The following is a 17,431-nucleotide window of genomic DNA, read 5'->3' on the forward strand; positions in this document are numbered from 1 at the left end:
TTAAAGTTAGCACATTAACTTTGGCTAAAATACTAAAGCTAAAACTTGAAAACAAAAAAAAAACGCTGAAGCTATAAAAAAAAATTGTTTTAATCTGTCAAACTGAAAATTGAAAAATAAAAATTCTGAACTAAAATTAGCAGTGCAAAATGCATAAAAATTCAATGGAAAAACAATGAATCCAACAGAAACAACAAATGCATAAGTGTTTCTAAAATAAATAAAAAACTGAATATTCTGCATTTCACAAGTGTTGACCTCTACCATAAAAAAAATGCATTAAAAACACCCACTCAGCTGAGCACCACTGGACACGTAATGTACGATAAACTGAAATCCTTGACGGTTTGGTCAGAACGTCTTGCAGAACTCTTGGCTTTTGCTCAAGCTCCATCCTCTAGACAGCCTTTGTGAGAGCTTCTCGTAATCTGTCATTTTATCTCCAAACCTTCCAGCAAACAGCTTCAAGCTTAAGGGTCCATCTCAAGTGCTGAAGCCCAGGGCGGGCTCATTGTCTGGGGCCGTGAATGAGCCACAGATCCCTTGTCATCTCTTTCTCAGTAAAACAACAGGAATGAGAGCTTTACAGAGATCTCATACTGACACGGACCACAGTGCTCGTCGTAGCCGCTATCCACACATATAAAGCCCAGCGCCGCCAATAACAATGTGAATATGATGGAGTTTTTGTGGAGATGCGCCGGAGGGATCGATTTTCTGGTACGTGACAGGAAAAGGTCAGGTCAGATGGTGGAATGAACTGAGAGATCTGACCTTGCTGTGTTTTCAAAGCACTCTTGCAGTTGCCAACATATAAAAAGCTCCAAAATTAATACGTACATATACTGTAATTTATTATTTTATTTTTTTTTTGTAAATAAAACAATGTTTGGAGTATGTTTTACGAGAAAAAAAAATCTATTTCATGTTTAATCCAATGTGTTACTTACCATTACCCATTTTTTATATCACTGTTTAAATGATAATATAATATAATAAATATAATATAATAATAAAATAATAATAATAATGATAATAATAATTATTATTATTAGTAGTAGTAGTAGTAGTAGTAGTATATTATTATATTATATTATCGTTTATATTATCATTTAAAATACTATATATACTATATATACTGAAAATTTCTGTATTTATTTATTTATAGTTTCAGTTTTAAAGTCTTTTTTTTTTTTAATAATGTATTTAGATGTTAATGTTTTTTTCCTTCCTATTTATTTCTTTATTTTTTTTATTATGTTAATATATATATATATATATATATATATATATATATAACTGAGGAAGTCCAGTTTTTTATTTCATATTTCCATTGTTAAACAAATCTTCAAAAACTTAAAAAGTAATTTTGTCTTAAGAATTGAATACATTTGTTTTATATTATTTTGCCTCCAATATAATGTATATTTTAATATATAAAATATATCTTTTTGCAACATTTACATTTAGTCGTTTAGCAGATGCTTTTATCCAAAGCGACTTCGTTCCAAACGAGGACATTCACACTGTTATTTCCCTGTCTATCTCTGTGAAGCTGCTTTGAAATAATATGTATGGAATAAAAGCTGTATTTTAATAAATGTGACTTGACTAGAAAGTAATACGAGTTCCAGATGAATGCTTTACTGATATAACCGTCCATCTGGAGAATCACGCCTTTCATTATGAAGAATATCATCATACCAGGCTGAATCTCATGAATAATCAGGATAAAATAATTGCACCATGCAAAAAAAAAGACATAATGGCCTTTCTTTATGCAGCATCTGTGTTTGATGATTCAATCAATCGTTCAGTATGAATGCATGAGTGTCACCTGATCAGATCCAGCGACTGACATCGGTTCAGGTCCTCAGGAGCATCAGACACGCTCGTCTAGATCAGTCGCTCACTGAGGAGAAACCCACAGACTCACACTCCGCAGTGTGTGTTCCAGCAGTGCATGTGCTGTGTAAAACACACACTCAAACGTCAAAGAAAAACACTTAAGACGCTCCTTAAAGACATCTGAGAGTTTATTTCAAATATAATAAAGCACATGAATAAGTGAGTAAAATGAGGTCATCTCCAGACTCTCTGAGGTCCTCCTCTGCGGCTCGCTGATCTTCTGCTCGGGACGCTTCGAGACGACACGCACGCCTGAAACACACACACACACACACACACAAAGAGTGCTTTATTAATATATATATATATATATATATATATATATATATATATATAGTTTAAGTTTGAAAGTCTGGCTCTGGAACAATAACATTACATAGCAATTATATAACAATAAAAATAATAACAAAATATAATAAAATTCATAAGTCAAAGTGGCTGTCCTGTCCCGGTCTCCTCTTGTGTCCTTGTCAACATCCTCTCGTCCCTCCCCAGCTGTATGCCAATTATAATTTCACAGATCCTTTAACTCCTCCAATCCCGACCATGGCGTATCCCATGATGCATCACACCTCAGTCGGGGTGGTTCAGCAGTTAAATCGTTAGCCAGACACTGTCAGCTTTGGCTGATTGGGAAATATTGCTTCATTGTGAAGCCTGTAATAACGGCCCAGCTTGATTCACATATCTTATGATACTGAGAGCGAGAGAGCATGAGAAAAGAGGCGTAATTCCTCTGCCGGTTGATATTATTATACCATACATCAGCTCCTCATGTGCAGGACTGCGTTACGAACGGTCACGCTAAAGACACCATTTATCAGCCACAAATGACCACAATGTAAGCAAGCAGAGTTCACAGAAACAACTGGGAGTTATTCTTGGTTTAGATCAAATGGTCAAGGTTTGGAGGGTTAGCATAGCCCTGTTAGCTCCTGCTGGATGATGCCACAACTACAAAAAAAAAAAAGCATCTTACTTCATTGCAAGGCATTCAAAACGTAGCCTCATATTCAGACGCATGTAACAGATTTCAGAAGGTTTCTTTAACCATGGGTACTTTTGACCCTGAGGACTTTTAGAAATTACTCTAAATTTCAATTATCATTAGCATAATTTGCCTAACAATGTCCTGCAGTGTACAAACATAAAAATTACCAATGCATCATCATTTCCATCACATATACATTAATTGCATTCAGTGGTGGAAATTATATTTTAAACATTTCTGGAATAAACTGGCAGAATTCTTTGTCTTGCTAAGGCTAATTTCATAGGCAGCATTTTATGTGTACAACAAAAACAATTACATAATATATTTTTTTATATATTTCAAATGTTCAATTCCATTTTGTCATATTTTATCAAAAACATGCTCTTTACTGACATTGTTGTTGTCTTGTTGTTGAAATTTTGAAATTATAGAAATGAGGAACAATTATACATTTTCAAAAAGAAAACATTTTCCCACAATAAATATTGAAATTGTATGTTTAGATCACTGTTTAAATTATGATGATTTTTATTATATGTAGTTTATTATTATTAATAAATATAATAATAATAACACTTTTAGTTATACTATATAACAATACTAATAATAATGTATTATTATTATACATTTTTTATAGTTTAAGTTTGAAGGTCTGGCTCTGGAACAATAACATTATATAACAATAAAAAATTTATAAAAAAATCCATACATAAAAAGCCAAAGTGAAAGTCAAAAAAAGCCCAAAGTTGAACACAAATATCTGCAAATATTTTAGATGATGTTTTGCCAATTACTTTATTATTATTATTTTTTTTTTTTTAAGTGTAAAACTGCCTTCAACATTACAGTGTATGATGTCTTTAGTGAAGAGTTCAGGATTGTCAGAATCAAGACAATTTTTCTGTGGCTCTAGAGAGATCAGTCACATGACCTTTATGTGTTTGTCTTAAAAAAATGATGCAGAATGAAGCACAGCACTAACTGAACAACTGCCGTTGAGATACATGGGACTGCTAGTTTTCTGCAGGTTTAACATGAAGGCAGTCCCTTGAACGCTCTTCACGTTCCAACCATCTGCAGAAATGACTATTAAAACACTCAGATATGCCCGTCACCTGCCATAACATTTCAAAATGGCACATTTGAGGAGAACGAAGCATCTCTCAGCCTGACATCGTGTGAACCACCACGCTATATTTAGACATCAGAGACAGCCTCCAATCTGCCGGCGTTAGACTCGGCCCAGGTAAACAATGCTTAATCAAGGCCACAGGTGAAGCATGAAGGAGCCGGCGTACCTAAACTACCCCATTAAACTATTAAGCTAATAGCTTTTCGTTTTCATCCAAACACAGGGTAAGAAGAGAGACAGAACACCAGGGCGAGAAGGAAAATGCTCATATGTGAGACAGCGCCGAGAAAAATGATCTTTCGCCCTCTGAAGAGAAGCGGCAATCTGGCGTACTGTGGGGAATTTCTCTATCTCTGAAATGAGAAAGTGAATGAGTGGTAAACGCAGCTCCGCTCCTCTCCATCATGGCGGATCACGCAGACGGTGGAGTCTAATAGGAGAAATCAACAACAGCAGTGCCACTGTAATAAAGAGACGTGTCCTTCATCTGGACACCTCCGCTGTCAAAGCGTGGCTAAAAATAAGCCCAATATATCACACTTTGGCTGCACTTGAACCTTCGGTCAGGGGGCAAAGGTCAGACACTTCGCACTTCATCATCTGCGATAAACCAGCGGTGAGGCCAGAAACCTCCAAGTGAGCATATATGATTCACTCATTTTACACAGCAGGGCTCTGGTTCCCTACATGTACTGCATGAATAAGTCATGCAAATTACCACTGTAATGTTAAAGCTATGTGCTGCTGGTGATGTTTTCCCTGTGAGCTTTGGCGTTAAAGGAATATTCTGGGTATAGTATAAATTGACAGCATTTGGGATTTGAGATTAATGTTGAAATATAGTGTGTGTGTGTGTGTGTGCGTGCGTGCGTGTAAACTTTAGAATTTTATGAAAAGTACAATTTAGATTAGCACAATCAAATTAAATAATAAGATAAATAAATAAAAATTTGTCGCTTGCAATTTTATAAAAACATTTATAAATGTATCTGTTAAAAATGTATATAATATATAATACACAGTATAGAATAAAACAAAACTTGTGTATTAAGCTAAAGCTTCTGGATTAAAACTGAAGTATTAAGTTGTTTAAATAAGTTTACTGTCATTTAGGGTTTTAGAGTTTATGCCATTATATTGTCAAGGCAACAAAATTGGAAATTTTAATATATCTTTATACAATAAAGGTTAGTAAGCGATTTAACGCATACATCTTAGCTATACTATTGAAACAGTGAGTATTTGAATATTGACATATAGGCCCCATTCTATTCCATTAGAAGTGTCTCACATTGAAACCCAGAATTTTGTGGTAATCAATTTATAAATAACTAAAATAGTTCAGCCAAAATATGGATTTTGTAAGGAGTTTTAGTTTGTTTATTGTATTATGCTGACTCTGAGTGGTCAAGCCATCTGGGTCAAGTACAGTAGTGTCAGTGACCTTATGGGGCCCGTGGGATAAACATTTATTTATTTATTTTTTAGGTGAGGTGGGAAGAGTGTTGGGGTGGTCTGAGGAAAAAGGGTGAGAGGAAACAAACAAAAAAAAACAAAAAAAAAAAAAAGGCTGGGCCAAAAAGCTGAAGAAATCAATACGGCAGAGGGAACTAGGTTTCAATTCATTCCGAAGCAACACGGATGAATTCTTTCCAATTTCCAGCTAATATTGCCTTTCTGCACGCCTGAACTTTGCCTTGCCATCAAAGCACTGTGCAAAGAAAGAAAAACCTCCAGAAAACTGTCAAAAAAGCTGACGACTGGAAAAAAGAGGGTGGGCAAATGACGAAGAGAGAAGACTGAAAGAGACAGGAAGCGTCCATCACTCCAAAAGTACAAATGTGCCAGATGAAACAAATAGGAAAAGAGGAAGGGAAAAAAAGAACTTTCATTTCATCCAATTCCCTTGGTGTTATTCACTGGTAGCCAGAGGGGTGAGTGAGAACGAACATGAAAAAGGGATTGCAAAACAATTCCCCTCTCTGGGGATGTATGGTATAGTAAAGGCGATGGCCCTTGACAGGACTAATACGGCGCCAGGATTGTACAGTGTTTTAAAAGGGAGCTAGATTGAATTTGAAGGATTATCCAATGTCACACCATTATTTTCCACTTCATTTCTGCCTGTGAAAATGACAACAAAAAAGTGGACCCTTTATTTCTGTCAGGCCTCTCAGAGCAGGCTGATGCTTTGCCAATGAATTCAGCACAGCTCATTCAGACTCCCTTCCTGCAGTGACAACATTTCAAAACCATCTTAAAGCTGCAGGCTTGTAAGGAATCCAGTCATTAAAGTGGATTTTGCTGTATAACGTGGATTGTCACGGAATTTGTCAATTTTTGGATGAATAAATCAGAAGTAGGTCAGTACACTTATATCAAATTGCGATATCGACTAGTGTATGTGAATATTAAAATATTAATCATATTATATAGACAGAAACCAATGTATTCTGTGTATTTAATGCATTCAATGTATTCAATGTATTGAAGTTACAGCTGAAGAAACATTTCTGTACAGTAGAATGTACGTCTCACTGATGATTATAATTATAAAATTATTATTAAACCTCTGTTGTGCAGCACTTGTTTTGCAAATAAATGTTTTAATTTAATTTGATTATAAAATAATGTTTTATGCCTTCATCTGATTACCAAAAAAAAATAAAAATCTTTTTTTTTTGTTAAGCAAAATAAATTATTAAATTGTAAAAGTGTTGTGATTTCAATTAGACATGCTTTTTTTATTACTAATTTAATTTAACCATTAAAATGGAGTCCAGGAAATTTAAAATGGAAAAAAAAAGATTAATGTTTAACATTAACATGATTAGCAAAAGAAAGGGGTGGAGTCTGACAAAGTTCAGCCAATTGGCTTTCAGATCAATCAGCTGTGGTGGCAATAAAACATCACATCCCTTCTGAACACTAAGGGCAATTTAAGACTAAGTGATGGATTTAGCAAAGGTAAATGTCAGCTGGATATTAAAAAGACTTATTCTTAAAGAAATATTATGGGTTAAATAGAATTCATTGATGGCACCTGATTCTGCTGTCCTGTTCGTTTCCTAGTTGTTAAATCAAAGATATTAAGTAAAATGTTTATTGAAACAACCATTTAAAAATTTTTGCCATGTACATTTCATTTCCAAGAAATCCCAGTGTAAACATCACAAACCCACTGACGTTGTCACGTGTCACCATATTCAAACAAAGGCACTATCATGGAAACTAGGAATGACCTTTAAACGCTGAAAGACGTTTTGAATAACTGAGATGTCAATTTTCTGCTAATTTTGCCATCTGAAGATTGTATAATCGGTGGATAATTTCAAGTATAGTGTCAATATCACAGCCTAAAGACATAAGTGACAGATGTTTAATGCACCTTGTAGTTTAAAAATGCAGTTTGAATGGAGCATTAACTTTAATCATCTGTCCACTGTGAGGAAATGGTGACAGTAGCAAAACCACCGCTGCCTCCTTGTTCACCCACACACACATTCACACACACACACGGGCATCAGGTGCCACTCACATTGTGTCTTTACTCACTAAAAAAAAAAAAAAAGTCATGATGGAAGAGTCTTGGTATGGTACAGCGGCAACGGTTGTTGTTTTCGCTGTTCATCATTTTATATGTTCTTTTTTTTTCCTTCAGGAAATTGTGGAAATAGGGTGAATTACTGAGTTTGCATCTTAAGCGCTTGGTAACGAGCCAGGGGACAGCAGCTGTCACTGAGCTAGCGTGGCACTGGCATCTAACTCTGTAAACATCAGCTCTGCTGTTTACCTCGTTCCCATAATGCACTACAACATCATCTTTTGACAGCTGCTAGAGAAACGGCGCTGGGGGTGGGAGGCCAAAAACATTTGGAGAAGATATTTTCAGATATCAGTTAGCAAGAAATGAAAAGACTTGTGAAGGTTTCGATTTTCGAGAACAAATGTGAGAGGGGTGTTTTTTCCCCCCCATTGAGAGATTTGATACGAATTACCACTCAATATCGTAGACGCTTCTGTGTGCATGACGAAACTGTTCTTATTGATTTAAATTCCCTGCCGGTGCATCCCAAGACACTGGCGCTGACAGAAGTTACTGATGATCTCCCCCTTTCATTCTCATTCTCTCTCTCAACACCTAGATCATCCCTTTCAGCTGCTGAATCACTAACTCTGGTTTCTTTAACCCTAGTTTCTTTAACCCCAGTCAATGGTAGTTCACTTTTACATACAAAAACTTAAGCTTCATGAGTCCATTTCACACTTTTAACAGCATTTCAAAGAAAATGTCAGAAATCAATACAGCTACTTTTAAATGGCTGTCAAAGGACTAACAGGATGCATCATGGTAATTACAGGATCTACCAGCTAACTAGCTTTTACTGCCTGAATCTGTAATAAAAAGTGAGCTGCATAACCACTCACAACTTGATCAACAGAAGCTGATGTAGCGAATCAGCTCATGGGGAAATATGAATAATTAATCATAACTAGTTATAATTAATTATAAATATTTAGCTGGTTCATTTTGGTATATTTCAGTTAGAATGTTTGTTTTGAGTTGCAAGCTTTTGATTCAATTGAAGTGTTTCAATTCTGATTCATCTGAGTATATTTTAGGCCCCGTCCACACGGAGACGCGTTTAGCTGTATACGCATACATTTTGTATCGTATAGGTGTTTCGTCCACACGGATCCGGCGTGAAGAGTGAAACCGATATTTTTGAAACCGGGTCCCAAAGTGGATAAATCTGAAAACGCCACCCTTGCATTTTCGTGTGGATAGCGAATCCGTATATTTTCTGAAACGATGACGTCATCAGCCCACGTCTCGCCCCTAGTCAGACACCACTACGTCACGTAACAGCAACAAAAACATGAACAAACACTGAACGATTGTCTTTTTATTAACTAACATTAACACAGATTAATAAATGTATTGTTCCATGTTCGTTTGTATACCGCGCGCAAGGTTTATGCGCATAGTCCAAGTCTTCTTCTCCGTTTTTAGTGTATCTGTGGCAGAACTACTGCACCACATACTGGTCTGGCATGTATACTACATCGCTTTGTGTCGGTTTTGTGGTTTCGTGTGGACGCAGATATTTCTTGAGACGAGGGGGGAAAAAAAGATCGGATAGGGAAAGCTCTGGCTTCGTGTGGACGTAGCCTTAGTTATGTAAATTTTGATCTGCAAGCTCAATTAAATTAAACTGGTTCAATTCTGATTCATTTGGGTATCGTTCAGTTATAATGTTCACTTTGATTCTCAAGCTCTTGATTCAATTCAATTCTGATTCAATTCTGATTCATTTGGGTATATTTCAGTTATAACGTTCATTTAATTTGCAAGCCCTTTATTCAATTAAATTCTGATTAGTTTCTGATTCAAGTATATTTCAGTTATAAAATTTGTTTTGATTTGCAAGCCCTTGATTCAATTATGTCAATAAATCAATCAATCAACTATGATTGTATTCTGATTCATTTGGGTATGTTTCAATTATAATGTCTGTTTTGATTCACACATTCTTGATTTAATTAATTTATGATTCGATTCTGATTCATTTGGGTATTTTTCAGTTATAATTTTCATTTTGCTTATGTATGAAAGAAACTCACTCTCTCTTAAGTTGCAAATTAATGTTTCAGACTGGTAACTTATCTTTAGGAAATATTTGTTCAAAGAACCAGCTCATAAGAGTCATTCATTTCGGTAATCGAGTTATACCTAATCTTAAAAATAAACAATAACAGCACAACCCTAGACTATAATACTGAGAGCAAAATAAACGGATCAATTTCACTGTCATGCAATACCGAGGACATCAGTATGAGTTTGTGGCCAGGGCAGATCTCAGCAGTCGAACAGCACTTTCTGATGATTGCGTCATTTTTAGCTCTGAAACTGTATCAGAGTGCTGACTCAACTAATCATATTGGTCTGCAAAGCTCATGTAACCCTGCTGAAATATCACGGACACAAACGCCCTGCAAGAAAGTTATCATGTGTCAAACCAGTTGCACAATTATTGTTGACTTTCCTTTCAGGTCACACACTCCACTCCTCTACCAGTGCAGGTCACTTGATGAAACAGTTGAAATAAGTAACAGGCTTGAAGTTGAGTCTGGATGTGACTGGTCAACAAAAAAAGCAAAGTCTACATGTGATTTGCCAATATAAAGCAGAAGCCAGTAAGCACACATACACCTCCAAAACATCTTGACAATTAAATTTGATGAAAATAATTCAAATATCTTTGCCTTTTCCATCAAAGAAACACATACACTGTAGCGAGCACCTTTGAGCAAGTCCTGTACATCAGTATTCAGATGGAAAAGCTGTTTGTTTGAAACAGTCTCTCCCATCAGAACAGCAGGCGTCTGCCACTCCAACATCCGCAACCCACCAGTGCTCGCTCCCGTGTGTGCGCACATGCTGTTTCCTTCATTTAAGACAAATACGTTTGACATGATCAAGCAGTGTACGACCAGATGAGTGTGAGAATTTATTACCTGAAGCAGATATATAAGAACAGCTGCATTTAAGATCTATAGTACTTAAAGCTGAAGTGTGTAATTTCCATGTTAAAATACTTTCTAAAATAAAATAAATTCAGACACACTATACAGTATGTCATATATGTATACATACATATGACAAATTATACAGTTCTTTACTGATGCAATTAACTAATAATCACTGACGATAAAAGAAAAATAATTAAAACACACAATTCTTATGCATATCAGATGAGAGAGAGGCATTTGACGTCTTTAGAGACTTTGATAAGACCAGTGTTGGGTGTAATGCATTATTGTGTAGTTAATTACTGTAATTGAATTACTTTTCCCTTGAAAAAGTAATGGACTACTCTTTATTTTTCTGTAATTTAACTACATTTAGTTCAGATATAATTGCATTAAATACTTTATAGACTATAGAACAAACAACATTCATCAAAATGTAACATCTAATGTTAAAATGTATGTTTTTAGAGGGATATCTGCCATCATGAAATGGCAAAATTCAAACAAACATGCACTTGAAACATGGAGAAAGGAAAGCACAGAAAAATGCCACAACACGACTCTCATCTCTTCTGATGTACTGCATGTGGTCTCAGCTTCAGACAACTGGAGTGGGATATTTCCCATCCAATCACAGTTTTAATTTCAGTTTAGGGTGGGACATTTTAAGCATTTACATTGCACTGTAAATATTTTTCACTTCCAAACATGAACATATTTGTGCTTTCATACACAACTTCAACATTATGGAAACACTGACTGCACCAGTGTTCAGATCTGATGATCTTTGCAGATGTTTATTTAATCGAGCTGTAATGCAATAATATTGTCAGACTCTGTTCCATGTTTTATGTGTGTCTTGCTCCCCATGTGCCTTCCGATGCCCATATTTGGTTTATTTCCTGTTCCTGTCCTGATTTAGTTGATTTCTTCCCAGGTGATTTCTTCCCATGTTTAATTTCCATTGATCCCAGGTGTGTCTCGTCAGCCCCTCCTCCTGTGTGTATAAAAAGTGTTCCCAGTCCCTAGTTCTCTGTCCGCTGTTAAAGGTCTTCCTGTGTTCGTCTCCCTTGGTTCCTGTAAATAAAGTCTTGGTAAAGTATTCTCCAGCGTCTCCTCGTTCCTCGTGTGTGTGCATCGTGACAAATATCCTATATTTAATTCATTCCACCTCTGCTGCAGACTTGCTGCTTCTTGTTTCAAGGAACCGAGAAAAATCAAGATCTCAAAATCTCACTGCTAAACACAGAAACCTTTATTATGGGAAACAAATCAAACAAACAACCAGTCAACACATAACATGCACATGACACTTTTTTTAATATTTAATTTTAAAAAACAATTTTTTGTAGATGCGTTGATACATTTTTTTAAACATTTAATTTATATAATATATATACAGGTGCATCTCAATAAATTAGAATGTCGTGGAAAAGTTCATTTATTTCAGTAATTCAACTCAAATTGTGAAATTCGTGTATTAAATAAATTCAATGCACACAGACTGAAGTAGTTTAAGTCTTTGGTTCTTTTAATTGTGATGATTTTGGCTCACATTTAACAAAAACCCACCAACTCACTATCTCAACAAATTAGAATACTCCATAAGACCAATAAAAAAAAATATTCAGCATCAGAGAAGGAATGTCTAGCGGTAGTCTGGGCGGTGGAAAAATGGCATCATTATCTTGAAGGCAGAGCATTTGAGGTAGTTACTGACCATGCTTCTTTGGTTTGGCTTTTCCAGCACCCAAAACCTTCGTCTAGGTTGGAAAGATGGACTATCAGACTTCAAGGCTATCACTTCACAGTTCGTTACAGAAAAGGACAATGTAATGTGGTACCTGATGTTTTGTCACGGACACATGCAGCTGAACCAACGGCCATCCTGATGCACACACCAGCAAAACATGTTCTTAATCCGATCACTTGTGACCTGCCAATGGATTTGTCGCAGATTGCTGCTGAACAGAATAAAGACACCGAGTGCCAAGAGATCACGGTAAAAGCCAAAGACCTAAACACCACTGATCTTATGAGAACTCACTATGTTTTTAAAAATGATATTTTATTCAGGAGTGTTCCAGACTCTAAAGGAGGTCAAAGATTCCAGATTGTGGTACCTACTAGTTTGAAGGAAGCATTTTTAACTTATGCCCATGACAGCCCCCTCAGTGGACATTTAGGCAAATTTAAAACTCTAATGAGACGTCTAGAATTTGCTTATTGGCCTTCCATGCGTACTGACGTATGGCAACACTGCAAACAGTGTGGAAAATGTCAGCAGCATAAGCCCACAAACCTGAAGCCAGCAGGAGGTCTCCAAAGCGTGCCCATTGTTGAGCCCGGATACATGCTCGGCATGGACATTATGGGACCATTCCCACGGAGTACCCGTCAAAATGAATATCTTCTAGTTGTGGTAGACTGAGTAACAGCTTTAAAGAAACGAGGTGTTACAGTATATTCACCGGTTATTAGAGAACACTTCTCGGTCGCCACGGTGGTCGAACGGCGGCCAATTACGAACACTGTGCCAGTCTCACACGCTGACCCCTGTTGCATTGTGGGTCCTCCCTGGAGTGCTGTACATCTCTGCCGTTTAGTCAATGTGGATTTCTCACTGCTACACTAAATGCCAATAGTTCGTGTTAAAGTACCTGATTTATGGTGGGGAAAATGGTCAGCGATGTGAAGGAAAAAAAATGTTGAAGGAACAGTAATTTACTCACAGTCATGTCAGTGGAATGCAAAAGGAGATTTAAAGCACAATATTCAGACATACAATGATCTGCCAAGAGAACCAAAAAATACTACAAGAAAGGTCCATATGACTTGCACACTGTGCTCCAAAGCTTTTGAAGGCATACATATTTTCTTTTAATGTATTAAGAATATTAAATGCATTTAAGACTTAATTTTTATAGTTAAAAAAAATTAATTAAAATATTAAAATTAATAAAAGAATAATTTATAAAATGCTTGATTTCATTTTTATAATAAACTATAAAAGTACAAAAAATAAAGTATATTTATAATTTAATAAATTCAGTTACTAACATTAAGAACTGACAATTAATACATTGACAATGTATCAACAAACTATGTAAAAAACATTTTTCCACAATATTTCATTCAATTAAATTTTATCGCATCGCTATATTTTACGAGAAATCAAACTTGGCTTCAAATCTCATCGCGTATATTCAATTTTGCTATATCAAAAAGGTTTGAAATACAAGAACTCATAGCATTTGTGGTCAATGACGTCAAAGAGCAATTGTCGTATGGACAACTTTGAAATTACATGAGACTGAATAAATGATAAAGTAGCCTAATTTAAATTTTTTGGGATTAATTAGTTCTTTAAAGACAATGCCCAAAGTGAATTCCAACAAGTGTTATGGGTTTGATTCTTATAGATTGCAAATGCTCTTAAAGTCACTTTGCATAAAAGCATCTGTCAAAAGTGTAAATGTTTAAAACAATAATACATCAGGGGTGTGTTTACTTAATTGAAAGGCTCCAGCCAAATCAGTTTCTTTTCCCTTTCCCATTATCTCTGTCTCTTGTCGCTGTCAGAGTGGCATGACCTTGCGGGGGTTAATTTGTTTTACGAGTCACCCTGCGCATCAATCAGTGGCCACATGCACGTTCCCAATTACAAGCCGGCTCTGAAAAACACACATAATGTGACCATTGTGAACTCACACGCCCAGATATCCCATCACACGTTAATTCATACAAGAACAAACCCACATCAAGAGCTGCTTAATCTGTCCCTCCATCACACTCTCCTCCCCTGCCTGAAAGGACTGAGATGATAGCAAACGAGTGGGAAACGAGAGATAACTTTCATGTTAATGATAAGAAGGCAGATCGAAAATAAAGACTGCTGATTGATTGCAGTTCTGTGATGTCAGCGGGAGAAGAAATGTCTCATTAAAAGTGTAGGAGTGAACACGGAGAAAAATCACAACCTCAGACTAGAGAAAATCATGGATTTCAGAGATATGTGACACTGATATAAAATTAAATGCTTTGAGAAAGATGACACGTCCTGTCATCTAAAGTCATTTAGATGTGTTTGGCTAATTATTAGCTGTTTGGTTTATAATGGAGAGGCTGCATGGAATATTTTAAACTTTAAAATATATATTTTTTAAAATTTGCACAGTCAATGAATTAAAGCAAAAAGATGATTAAAAAGTAAAAGTTAATGTGGAGATCACTGAAACACTACAACAGTAATCCACCCAGTGTAGATTACTTACAAACTGTAGTCCGTTACTGATTGCAAATTACACAACAAAAATTGTAGTTAGTAGCATAATCCATTACATTACACATTTTAGGTAATATAATCTGACTACTTATTGATTACTTTGACATTACTAATTCATTTCTCACATTGATTAAATAGGATAACCTTGTACCATATTGATAGAAAAATACAAAGAGAAAGAAAATATACTCCATTCGTTGTTATCGTCAACATGAAGTGTAGTTGATACAATGTTGAAATGTAGAGAAAACTCAAAACTGAAATGATTTTTGTAAATCCAGTGGTCAAATTCTGTGTGGCATCTCAATTTTCTGTGTAATTATATAAGATCCTTTATTACTGTAGGTGATGTCGACTTTGTGCCTTGATGCATAATTATTACTTTTACAACAATATAAATCACATTTACATTTATTCATTCAGACTTTTACATAAATATTTTCCAACACATAGTTCCAGTCCTTGAATTTGGGATACATGGGAATATATATTTAGGTGTATATAAGTGAGCACACATGTATAGAATGAATGAAGAGCACATTTGTTTAGAAGTAGCTGAAAAGGACAGTGGGTGAAAGACTTTGACTTTTTTTTCTCTTTTCATCCTCAATTCCCTCTGCAGACAGTTGCAGTGCTTCTCTCTGTCACACACAGGCGTGCTTGGCAATACTCTGTCAGAAATCCCAGCAGTGAACAGGGCAGGGTGCTGGGGAGGGTTTGAAGGTGTAATTAGCATTCAGAGTCTGTTTGCTGTCAAGACTGTCTGACTCACTTAAACATGCACGGTACACACATACACACACACTCTCTGCATTTAGCACTTAATACATGACACACACACACACCACGCAAATCTCTCCATTCTTACTCCATACACATCCTAATGTTTACCAGACTCTCTCTCACACACACAGAGGCTCAGAGCACAAGCCCTCAGACCAATCCACCAAACCATCATCTCTCTAAAGTGACGGACTAAACCACGCATGAACTGCCAGCTGCCGCCCTGCTCCACACCAACACCATACACACGGGAGACAGCCTGACAACATAGAAGCCATATCACACGCACCATTATCTCACCATTACTCACCTATGCATTGTTCATGTCATTTTCAGGCGTAATGGTGTTGTACATAATGATGGTGATGACCGAAGCAGAAACAAATGAGGTTTTGAGGCAAAAATGCCAACAAAAGTAACAAAAACGTGTTCCAGAAACGTCTGAGGGCAAAATGCTCCTGTAATAAACTGTTATATTCAATATAATATCATTGCATTACATTTTAGGTGTATGTAGTGTTGTATAAAATATGGATTGAGTTGCTCTCACACACATTGGTTCTGCTGGGTAACAGGGCTGACAGTAAGTCTGGGTTACTGTATTTAATATTTAATTAGAGTGTGCCATTGACAGGTATGACAATATTGATCATTGTGAAATGTAAATTTATATGAGGAGGGGCTTAAAACTTAAAATGTATATGAGGAGAACTGCTTAAAACACCTGGATTCTGGCAGATTTACTGAACGGAAACTGCTGTGTTTTCTTGCTTGTGTATACTTTTCCAAACGTGATGTTGCTTTATAACAGCCTATATTGCAATATAGTATATAAATAACACTAGAATATTTAGTAAAAACAATCAACTTACGATTAAATCACAATATTAATTTCAATGATCCTGATACTGATTTTTAAAATCCTATTTCTACAGCACTTCCCATCGCTTCTCATTTTAATTTTTTTATTTTTACAATATACTGTAATATGAGTTAGAAGGTGCCCTGTATCATTTACAGCATTAGCTCAAAGAGAAATACTTTTGATATGTAGGCAATTGACATTATAACTGAAATACACCAAATGAATCTGAACTGAATCAGGAATCAAACTGTGAGCTTGTTAATCAAAACAATGACATGCCATATACTGTCAACAGTCAATTCCCTCTCCATTGCCATCTCCTTTTTCAGTTTGCTGCTGATAAATTTCAGTACCAAACATCTAAATTGAATAAGCATTATGATGACTATAACAAAATCAAAAGGCAGATCCTACAAATATTATTTCATTTTTATTCTGTCTCTCTCAGATACGCAGTAATAAACTACAGTACCATGTACTAGAAGCCAAATTGCCCTTTATTCATCTCAAGGTCGGTGTCATACATTTTTCAGAGTTTCAGATAAATGCATGCTGGTAAATTGTGTGTACTTCATTGACACAGTGTTAATTTAGTCAACGAAGACGACGACGAAAAATATTCATTAACGAACCTTTTTTTCTGTGACTAAGACGAGACGTTGACGAGCTAAAACTAATATCTGATGATAAAAACTATGACGACATTTATGCCGCGTCTTCGTTAACAAGACGAGACGGGACTAGAATGTTATTTGAGGACTACCGGAAATTCAAAATACATCCTGTAGGCTACTGTCTTGTCCTTTAAAATGTGCGTCCCTGTCATTGGATTGCAATCGGATAAGGGGCGTTTGCATATCTAGTCTCAGTATGGCAGCCGCAGTGGATGGATAGGCTACCAAAGTGCAAACTAGCGATCTGAAACAATGG

Source organism: Sinocyclocheilus rhinocerous, unplaced genomic scaffold, assembly GCF_001515625.1.
Source record: "Sinocyclocheilus rhinocerous isolate Xijiao unplaced genomic scaffold, SAMN03320098_v1.1 scaffold551, whole genome shotgun sequence".
In the NCBI taxonomy this organism is placed as follows: Eukaryota; Metazoa; Chordata; class Actinopteri; order Cypriniformes; family Cyprinidae; genus Sinocyclocheilus; species Sinocyclocheilus rhinocerous.